This window comes from Hippocampus bargibanti, linkage group LG12 (assembly GCF_051943395.1).
Source record: "Hippocampus bargibanti isolate YZ-2025 linkage group LG12, ASM5194339v1, whole genome shotgun sequence".
Lineage (NCBI taxonomy): Eukaryota > Metazoa > Chordata > Actinopteri > Syngnathiformes > Syngnathidae > Hippocampus > Hippocampus bargibanti.
This window is the reverse complement of record NC_142745.1, coordinates 326,847-337,012: the sequence shown is the minus strand read 5'-3', so window position 1 is coordinate 337,012 and position 10,166 is coordinate 326,847. Positions and strand designations below refer to the sequence as shown.

General features: G+C 43.3%; 1 protein-coding gene across 2 annotated transcripts in view; it reads left to right on the top strand.

Annotated features, from left to right (window-relative positions):
* tafa3a (TAFA chemokine like family member 3a) overlaps window positions 1-10,166 on the top strand; it is a 55,614-nt gene that overhangs the window by 1,676 nt on the left and 43,772 nt on the right. The window lies entirely within an intron of this gene.

The window sequence follows — 10,166 nt, the reverse complement described above, 5'->3', positions numbered from 1 at the left end:
TATAGAACCAATTCAGTCAATACCGCATCACATTGTCATGCGATGTATCAATCTTACCTTGGATATCGACTGAGAAAAATCATTGACTTGTCACGCCAAGACGTCTTGCCTTGCTTGAGAATCAAAACAATGGTTTCAGATTTTGAGAAGATGCTTTCTTGTTACTCATCCAGTTATGAATATGATTCAAAAAGTTCTGAAGAGAAAAGCATAAATGTTTGCAATCAATTAAAGGAGTCCTCCCATATCAATTTGAGCCGTCAGGACTCCAATGTAGCATCCCAGAAAATGCACAAGATGGCGCCCAAGCTCCGTTGGAAATGGGCTGATTTGTCTGCTGGGAATTTGTGTCAGCGAATATGAAATAGTTGTCTTTCGATTCAACAACGATTCACCATCGCGTTATTGATGTAGTTTCCCTTCTAATTTCGCGATCAACACAGTGTTTTCAGACGAAAAAAAGTAGCGCAAAATGCATTGTGTGTCGCTTTCTCGGTCAGGGGCGTTCCTTCAGTGACGTCACGTCAGGAATCGTCACCAACTGGCGCTCCACCGAATCAATGATTTTCTCTGTAGTTTCCTCAGGGACAAGTTATTGTTTGCAGTTTAAACGATCCCTTTTTTTTCTTCAACTTTAGCGTTTCCTTTTTGGGAGTCCTGCCGGATGACTCCCGGTAGAAGCGTTGTGAATGGCCATCTTCTATTGTCTTTGAAAGACACAAATGCGATGTGCGTGACGCAGATGGTCTTCTATCCAGTAACTAATCCCATCATCCTTTTTGACAAGTGTTGTGCGGTCAGCTCCCGCCACATTGGCCTGTCCTGTCTACCTTCTCCGCTCGATTAGCGCTATCGTCGCATTTCATCCTGCGGAGAGCGCGTGGTAATAGCCTTGCGGGCCTATTGCGGCCTGATGCAATTCAGCGGCGATTAATTGAAGTCTCCTCGGAGAGTCCGAGGAGGTGTAGATCTTTCCCTCCCTCCTCGCACTCCGCCATTCCACCCCTTGGTTGACAGGAGAGCTATTATATTGCTTTAGAGATCACCATCAGTAGCCCTTGAAGCTGTCTGCAGTCTACTGTTGTCCTGGAGGCTTTTATTGCGGAGTATTATTGGTCGGAGACGCTGACAGGCGGAGCAAAGGCCACCGTCAGATTAGTGGAGATGAGTGACAGCTAGTGAGTGACAACGAGGACCTGCAACCGGGTTGTGTAGAATTTATTCGGGAATTGAAAATATGTCATGGAGCGCCATTCCTGGATTTGTTCGCGTTTTCATTTTTCATGCTAAGGTCCTGATAAAGCGCCGGCCATGGACTCTGGAAATGTTTTTGTCCCTTCCGCAAGAGGGCAGCATTTCCCTTTTGTCCATGTTAGCGCTTTGTTCCATCTTCAACTGTTGTTATAGCACTACACAAACCAATGGCTGGCACCGCAGGCCGGATTTGTCTTCTCCGGCGGCGCGCCGCTCTCCCTGTCAGATCAATAGCGCCTGACGAGGACGTGTTTGCGTGGGTTCATGAGCATGACACTGAAGCAATACACGCATCGACTTCATCAGATAAGGTGAATACAGACACTCCCCAAATTACAAACAAGATACCTTGTGAACGGTCGTTCATAAGCTGAATTTGTCCATAAGTTGCTTCAGTGCTAAATTTTGTATGGGATGGATGTTTCGGGCTTATATAAATAGGTTTAAAGGACAACCGACGTCACTTTTTTGTTTTTTAACTGACACCAGAAAAACGTTTGATAGCATCTAAAATACACAAAACGCGCAGTATGATATTATTAGTCAAATGCAAAACACCAATCAAAATGACGAAAAGTGTCCAAAATCTGCAAAAAATTGAGCTGCGAATTGGGCATTTTCAGAAAGTCCCGCCCCCCAGTTCGTGACGTCACGTCAAGACGTCTCGCATTGCTAGTGAATCAAAAAATGGCTTTAGATTCGGAGAATATGCTTTCTTGTTACACACCCAGTTATGAATGTGATTCAAATAGTTCTGAAGAGGAAAGCATACATGTTTGCAATCGATTAAAGAATTTATTCCATGCCATTTTGAGGCAACATTGGGGGAAAATCTCCCACCCAAAAAAAGAGGCACAAAATGGCGACATCCTGTGGCCACCTCCGTTTCCACAGGCTGATGAATTCCTTATATGGAGCTTGGACGCCCTCTTCTGTCGGCTTTTGGGTGCAACACGAGGTCCCCAGACCAAACAAGTACAGCAAAATACATTGACGTGATGGAAGGACCGCTACAATGCCTCTTTTAGTACGGTCAAGGGCGGTCCTTCAGTGACGTCACGTACGGACTCGTCACCAACTCAAAAACGAGACTTCCGGAATATTCAGCGCGAGTCTTAAAATGTAAACTATAGCTATATGCGGGGGAATCTTTGTAAAATACGCTCAGTGGAAGTCATTTGAAGCCATTTTATGTCCTTTAAGGCTTGTATAAGTACCCTGTAATTTCGTTTGTACTAAGAAAAAAATGTATATGCTCTATAAAAATATGTACATGTACAACTGGAGAGAATACTACATATGAGAGAGGGAGGGGCGGAGAGAGGGAGACACAGGGGGGGAGATGGAGAGAGACAGAGAGAGACAGAGAGAGAGAAAGTGAAAGAGAGACACAGAGAGAGAGACAGAGTGAAGGAATGACACACACACACACACACACACACACACACACACACACACACACACACACACACACACACACACACACACACACACACACACACACACACACACACACAGAGAAAGAGATTGACAGAGAGAGTGAGAGACAGAGAGAGACAGATCTCACAGCGCCACACGTCTGTATTAGCACTACTTGTTTTTCTACTTCTTCCTTTCCTTTCCTGGTCCCTTCATGACTTTGCTGCTGCGAAACGTCAATTTCTCCACTGCGATACTAATAAAGGCTAATCTAATCTAATCCAATCCAAACAACGGCAGCGTTGTGGCACTTCCTGCGGGCGAGGACGCAGAGGAGGCGTCGGAAACGGAGGAAGAGCACACGGCGTGTTTCCTCGATGCCATTTAAGGGATGCACGTTGACAACGGGCCCGTCTGCGGTTACACTTCACCGCAGACGCCAAGAAAACAACAAGACAATAAACAAACAAATTGCTTTCCTGGAAGCCAGCAGTGTCCCGCTCGCTCACTCATGCAACCTGATGTGGCAAACTGCTTCCACCAGCGACCTCGGAGATTAGACGCGGGGAGGAAGGCAACACTCCATCTTTTATTTATTCACCCTAATTTACACCATTCATCTGTGTGTGTGTGTGTGTGTGTGCTTGGGAGGGTAGTGATAAAGAGAGAGAGAGAGAGAGAGAGAGAGAGAGAGAGAGAGAGAGAGAGAGAGAGAGAGAGAGAGAGAGAGAGAGCGCTGGACTGCAGTGTTGTAAAAGGTTCTGTATCTAAGATGTTTATAGTCACAAACTTGCATTCTAAACACAGTCTCCATTACAGCGATACCTCAGTTTACCAACTTCACTGGTTCCCAGAAAGTGTGTGTAAGGCCAAAGGTTCGTCTGCCAAACATTTATTTCCCATAAGAAACCATTAAAAATGACGATAATCCGTTCCCAGCAGAGAAAAAAAAAACCACCACAGGCTAGTGTAAAGCCAAAGAGGACATAAAAGAAAATGACGGTCGTGCAGAAGAAGGAGATCATCATAAAACACCAACCAGGTGTGAGTTTGTGTAACTTACCGTCCCAGTATGCTAAGTTGACCATTGCTACGTGTGGCTAAGGGGGTTTCTGTGTTGTCTAAGCAACGGTCTCAGGCAGTAGAAGAGGTTGAAAACTTCTGTTGATTTGGATTAACGAAAAGCAGCTAGCAGGGGACCGTGTGAGTGAGGGTATTATCGCCCAGAAAGCACGGCAACTTCACCCGGATATCATCAAGAGGTAACGACTTCAACGACCATCGCAAAGGTCAATAAAACCACTTGATTATACAATAGGGTTTATTTCTTTCATGACAATACAATAGCACATTTATTATGCAGAAAATGAGGTAAATTTGGTGTAGTTTTAAGGCTTATTTAGGAGAAAATGATGTTTTATGGGGACCTGGGAACGGATTAGTCACATTTTTAATGGTTTCTTATGGGAAAGCATCGGATGAGCATTTTGTTGCAAATAGATTTCCTTCCTTCCTTCCTTCCTTCCTTTTCTCCCTCCTTCCATCTGCAATTTTTCTTCAATGTGACGACCGATAAAATCCTCGCGGTGTTGACGGGTGAGCCCGTCCTACCGGCACTAATTCATTTGCAAATACGTCCTATTCCAGAATTGATGTCAGCGGCGCCGCCCCCGGTCCGCCTCAACTCCTTTTGTGCTCACCAATGGCATTCTTTCTTTCTCACACTGAGGCAATGCTGATTTTTCGAGGAGATTTTAGGCGACTTCAAGTGGAATTCAATTGGAATTGACAGGAGTGAACTTGAAATTTGCAAACAGGTTACCGTAAGAGTGACGTGAAATCTCACTTTTAACTCATTCATTGCCATTCCCAAATGTATTAGCAAATTGAAAATGACGTAGAATTTGTTCAGGTTTGTTTGTTTTCTTGCTTGGATGCCAATAAAACGTTGGCCAGACCTCTGGCAATGCTTTTTCCCTTTCACAAGGGGGCAGTATCCTTTTATATGGAGAAACCTTAGACTGCCTTCTTTCACAAAATAAGAGTTAATTTCTAAATGATATGGGTCTGGAGTTATATGAGCTTGAAATGACGGTGTATGTACCAAACACAATGCTATATATATATATATATATATATTATATATATATATATATATATATATATTAGTTGAGATAGCGCTTTATTGGAGTGTTCTAGAAGGTCCATGTAGCCCTCCGGAGGAGCTCAGCAGTGACGATCATGTTATAGGATGGCGTTTTTAGCCGAAAAAAATCTACTATGTACATTTAACTAGCCGGCTATCTAGCTAGCTATCTATATGCTATCTATTAGCTATCTAGCTGGCTAGCTATCTAGTTGGCTACCTAGCTAGATTTCTATCTATTTGAGTTATTTCGGGTTGAGTGAACGCTGGCGCGTGTGGCTGCCGCTGCTCACCCACAAAAAAACTGATCCTGTGACTGTAAAGTGACCTTGAGAGTTTTGAAAGGCGCTTAGAAATGAAATGTATTATTATTATTATTATTATTTAACAAGAGCTGAAGCGGGAACAAAGCGCTAACACGGAAAGAAGGGAAATGATGCCCCCTTGTGGAAAAGAAAAAACTTTGCCAGAGGCCATGGCCAGCGCTTTTTCGGCACCCGAGCATGAAAACAAAACCTGAATAAATTTGGGAATGGCAGTGATTGAGTTAAAAACGAGATGCGGAATTGAAAAAAAAAAAAAAAAAACAAGTTGTAAATTTGATAACGGCTGCTATCCAGCCACAGAGTGGGAATACGTACGTGTGTGTGTGTGTGTGTGTGTGTTTGGCCCAAGCCTGCCTTGTGCCAGAAATCAATGTAGAAAATATGGAAGCAATTATTTTGTGTCCACCACCCGCTGACAAAGTGGCAGCAAAGCAAGTCAAGGAGAAAAGGCAAAATCAAGCAAAGAGCGCCGGTCGCTCGCTCGCTCGGTCGCTCGGTCGGTCGGTCGGTCGGGTATGGATCGTCTGGCTCACATATGAGATCGTGTGAGGATGCTGTGATCAATCACTTTTTTCCCTCCGTCTCCTTTTTTGATTATTTGGTGACTCTCGCTGATGATTTTCATTTGCCTCGTGAGGAAAAGACACCCGAGAAAGGTCACGTTGCAATGTACAGAGCGTCCCAACAAGCAAAATGTGTGGCGCTGCTCTGTGGAATGCGGTCAAAAGCTTACCAAGATGCCGTCTGAACTCGGCTTAGCGTTTGACACACGTTAGCATGATGTCAATTCCGATCAGGTTGAAGTTAGTCATCTAGTCTGAACTTCAATGGTCTTTTCATGGACAAAATGTAATTCACATGAGTCCGTGATTCAGACATCAGAGAAGGCCCCGACGGCCCACCACCGGCAAAAATGTCTTCCTTCTTCGTACCATGAGCACCGCCTGTTCTGTTGTTGTTGTTAGCTCCCCTCACACATCACAATTAATTAGCAGTGAGTCCGAATCCTTTGATTTGATCCTCTTCCCGCTTGCCTCAACCCTGCCCGCCGATAGCAGAACACGCACTTCGGGGGGGGACGGGGCAGCCTCCACAAAATCTGCCATCTTCACGTCACCGAGCCTTCACTCCCACTTGGGCTTTGGGCTCAACGTATGCCATGTTTTAATCCAGAAGTCACATCATTGAAGCTGCCGCGGAAACAATTCTGTCAAGTTCTTGCACCTTCCCGTCACGGAGTGTGGACTTGCTGTACTGTTAATGGGGCCGGTTGGAGGTGGCTTCAAAGAAAAAAATAAAAGAATACAAAGGAAACAAAAGTGCTTCTTCTTTGTCAGGTCCTTGCGGTGGACATAAAGAGCTCAGGTGGGACACGGTATCTAGGGACTGCCCACGGATCAGGAATGACGGAATGGAAAGCAATGGAGTTCTGACAGTCAGAGGACTAAGGAGGTTCAGCTGGAACAAAGCGCTCACATGGACAAAAGGGAAATGCTGCCCCCTCGTGGAAGGCAAAACCATTGTCAGAGCTCTCGCCATCACTCTATCGGCACCCGAGCAAGAAAAAACAAAACCCAAACAAAATGGTGAATGAGTTAAATAATTCCAAATTGTCTTTGAGCTTCCTTTCGTTGTTGCGCCGCTTCCAGTCGTGTGTTTTTGTATTGAAGCATTGAACCAGTCACATTTCAGCCATCGTTTGCGATCAGGGTCAGAAATGGACCTGGACGCCTCCGCAATCAGTTCTGCGGGCACCGGAGCATCAACGTCACCTCAATGGTGAGGAAGCAGTTCCTCGAAGCAATCGGAGTTGGAGTTGGCGACCCAAGGCCCGCTCGAAGGCACTGCAAAGCTCAGGGTTTTGGCAAATTACCATTGGCAAGTCACTAGCCAATCTTAAGATCACCGGCCGCTAGTGATGAGTGCGTACTGACCAGAGTTAGCGCACCGTATCTGTCGCGAGCTGCATCAGAAAATACATTTCTCTACATTCATTCCCTGTCTTTCCCATCAATTCAACAAAGGCTCAATTGTCGAATGTCTTCTAAAGATGATCCAGAGCGGTTATCCTTTGCTGCGGAGTGACCGTCTCATTGGTGGGGTGCGAAGAAATGTGCAAAAGTGCTTTGCCTTGACACGAGCTGTAAGGCGTTCGATCCGTCGTTTGTTTTCCAGTTGTCGCTCGCTACCCTGACCCTTTCCCCCCACAGTTGATTTCTTCTCTCTGTCAGCTCCTTTAGAAGACTATTTTGGGATGTCTACCGGTATTTCTTGTTGTTGTGACTTTCATCTATTTATGTCGCAAGCGTTTTCTTTGGCTAAGTTAAGAAGCGATCTTGACACTGTCTGTGTATGTGCGTGGACTTGTAAACCTTGCGTTGAATATCAAAGTCAAAGTCAGCTTTATTGTCAAATATGCTAATATAATATAATATATAATATAATATATAATATAATGATATGTTTCAAAACCAATTGCGTGTAGCCAATTACAGCCAATTGTGTGAAAATGGACTTTGTGCTCGAGTGTTGTTTTTCATGCTTGGATGAGCGTGGCGGTGGTGTGCCATTTCAATGTTCTTCTTTTTTGGGAAAGCAGGTCCAGCGTGATAGATCACACGCTTGTTCTCCCGCTAGCTTTCGCATGCTAAGTCCCGCAGCGCTACCGTCAGAAATTTCTAAAGACTTCCACGGCGCTGACACTTGAAACTTTTTCTATATATATATACACAGTAAAGTGTCATTATATAGATATTCTCAGGAGTCGGAAAAAATATCGATATAACGATCCTGCGGCATGTAAATTTTCTCCTTGCGTTCATAGAAATAGTATCGTAATAAGCAGTACTATCGATATAACCGATATCGATATAACCAGACTTTACTGTATGTATATCTATTTCTCTCTCTCTCTCTCTCTCTCTCTCTCTCTCTCTCTCTCTCTCTCTCTCTCTCTCTCTCTCTCTCTCTCTCTCTCTCTCTCTCTCTCTCTCTCTCTCTCTCTCTCTCTCTCTCTCTCTCTCTCTCTCTCTCTCTCTCTCTATATATATATATATATATATATATATATATATATATATATATATATATGTTTGCATGTATGCCAATTGTAAAAAAAATCACAGTATTAATGACATAATTATGGATTCTATATAAATGCATTCTATTTTTTTCACAAATGTTTAATTTATTTTCTGATATAATTTTAATGACTATTTTCCCCCTATTCATACAGCAGCATCCATTTTATTTTTATCGTGTTATGAATTAAGCAGCATTTTTATCATTCTTTTGATATATTTTTGTTTGTTTGAGTTTATTTAATTTGAACTGTCACCAATTCTCTTTATTCCCAAGAAAAAGAAGAAAAAGAAAAGGAAGGAAGAAGCAGGCGTTTCGGACATAAGCCCAGAGCAAACAGGACGAAAAATAATGAGTGTTTGCTGCTTGCTACCTCCTGCGCTCACACTAATAACTCTCTAAGCGCACGCATCAGCTCTTGGCATTGAGCCTCCTCACTCACTTAAAAAAAAACCAATATATATATATATATTTTGATCTGAATTTACAGGAGATTTCCTCATCCTGCTTGCTAGCTTGCGAGCAACAGGAAGGAAAATATGTGATGATTAGCATTTTTCTGACAATACTTCCTAAACTAATCTTGTTTTTTCCTCTATGTGTGTGTGTGTGTGTGTGTGTGTGTTCAGACTTTGAGCTCAATTAATTGCAATCAAATGTGTGACAGTGCGAGCAACATGGCATGGGTGCGCCTGGTAATGATGGGAAATGATTGTTTGAAAACAAATGGTTTGGTGTGCAAGAAAAGAGCCAGCCAAGCAAGGACTCGTTAGTGAGCCGCTGATACGGCGATATGTTGTCAGTGCCAAATTACAAATGGAGGCAGAAACAAGGGGAAAATGTGGGTAATTGAGCTCCCGCGGTTCAACCTGGTTGCAGCATTCTTCTCCGTTCATTATCTCGCTTCTCGTATTTCTCGCTGTCCGCCTTGCTGGACTTCATTTCCATACTGTAGACGTTGACTCTCATTGGAAGCAGAAGTAAAAACTGAATAAAAATGAGCATCTATGTTGACACAACCGCACATCTCAATCCGCTTTCATTTTGATCCGAAAATGAGTGATCAATAATGCTCCCCCACGCCCCCCCCCCCCCCCCCCCCCCCCTTGATGGAATTTAGAAAATGGAGTCTCAAAAGTGAAGAACAGCACCGACACACTGAGTGTGTCTAAAAAGGAGCGTTGTAAAATGTCCATGTCAGAATAAAAAAAAGAACTTTGGGAAATACTTGTTGGCATCTGGGGAAGCCATTTTTAGAGAAAACACGATGTTGCTAGCTCATATTTAGATTGGATCAGATTAGAAAACAACAACAAAAAGCAAGGCTCGTCGTGAGAGCACTTGCCGATGGCTGCCGGCACGGGCACCATTTTGTACTTTGATGTTGTTTTCTTTTACCGGCTTCCTTGTTTGTCAGTCTCGGCGCTACTTTGATTGATTACATTTCTTCTCACAGCACGCAGTTATCGAGAGTAGTCGGCTTTATCCACGCAAACGTAGCGTCTTTTCAATCTTTTTCCATGAAGAAGTCGCACCGGAGTATAAGGTGCATCTTCAATGATTGAAAAAAAAAAACGTTTTACTCACTTAATATATAAATATAGAAATCTTTTCCAAATATAAGACGCACCGCAATACAAGGCTCTACAGTAGTCTGAAGTTATGCACTGGACAATACAGTAAATATTGTAAAAAAATGGCGGCTTGAAGACTGATCTACCGTCAAAACACTTTAGCGTAACCTCGCAGGACAATTCTCAAAGAGATAAGAAAGATTTGACGTCGTTGGTGTGGGCAAAATTGGGACAGAAACAGCCTGAATCAGAAACAGCCTAAACTCATCTTTAGAAAAGAGCACATTTCCACTCATTGGTTGAGAAATCATGAAATATGTATTTGGAGTTTGTAAGAACAACTGTGCTGAGAAGAAAAGAAAAAAA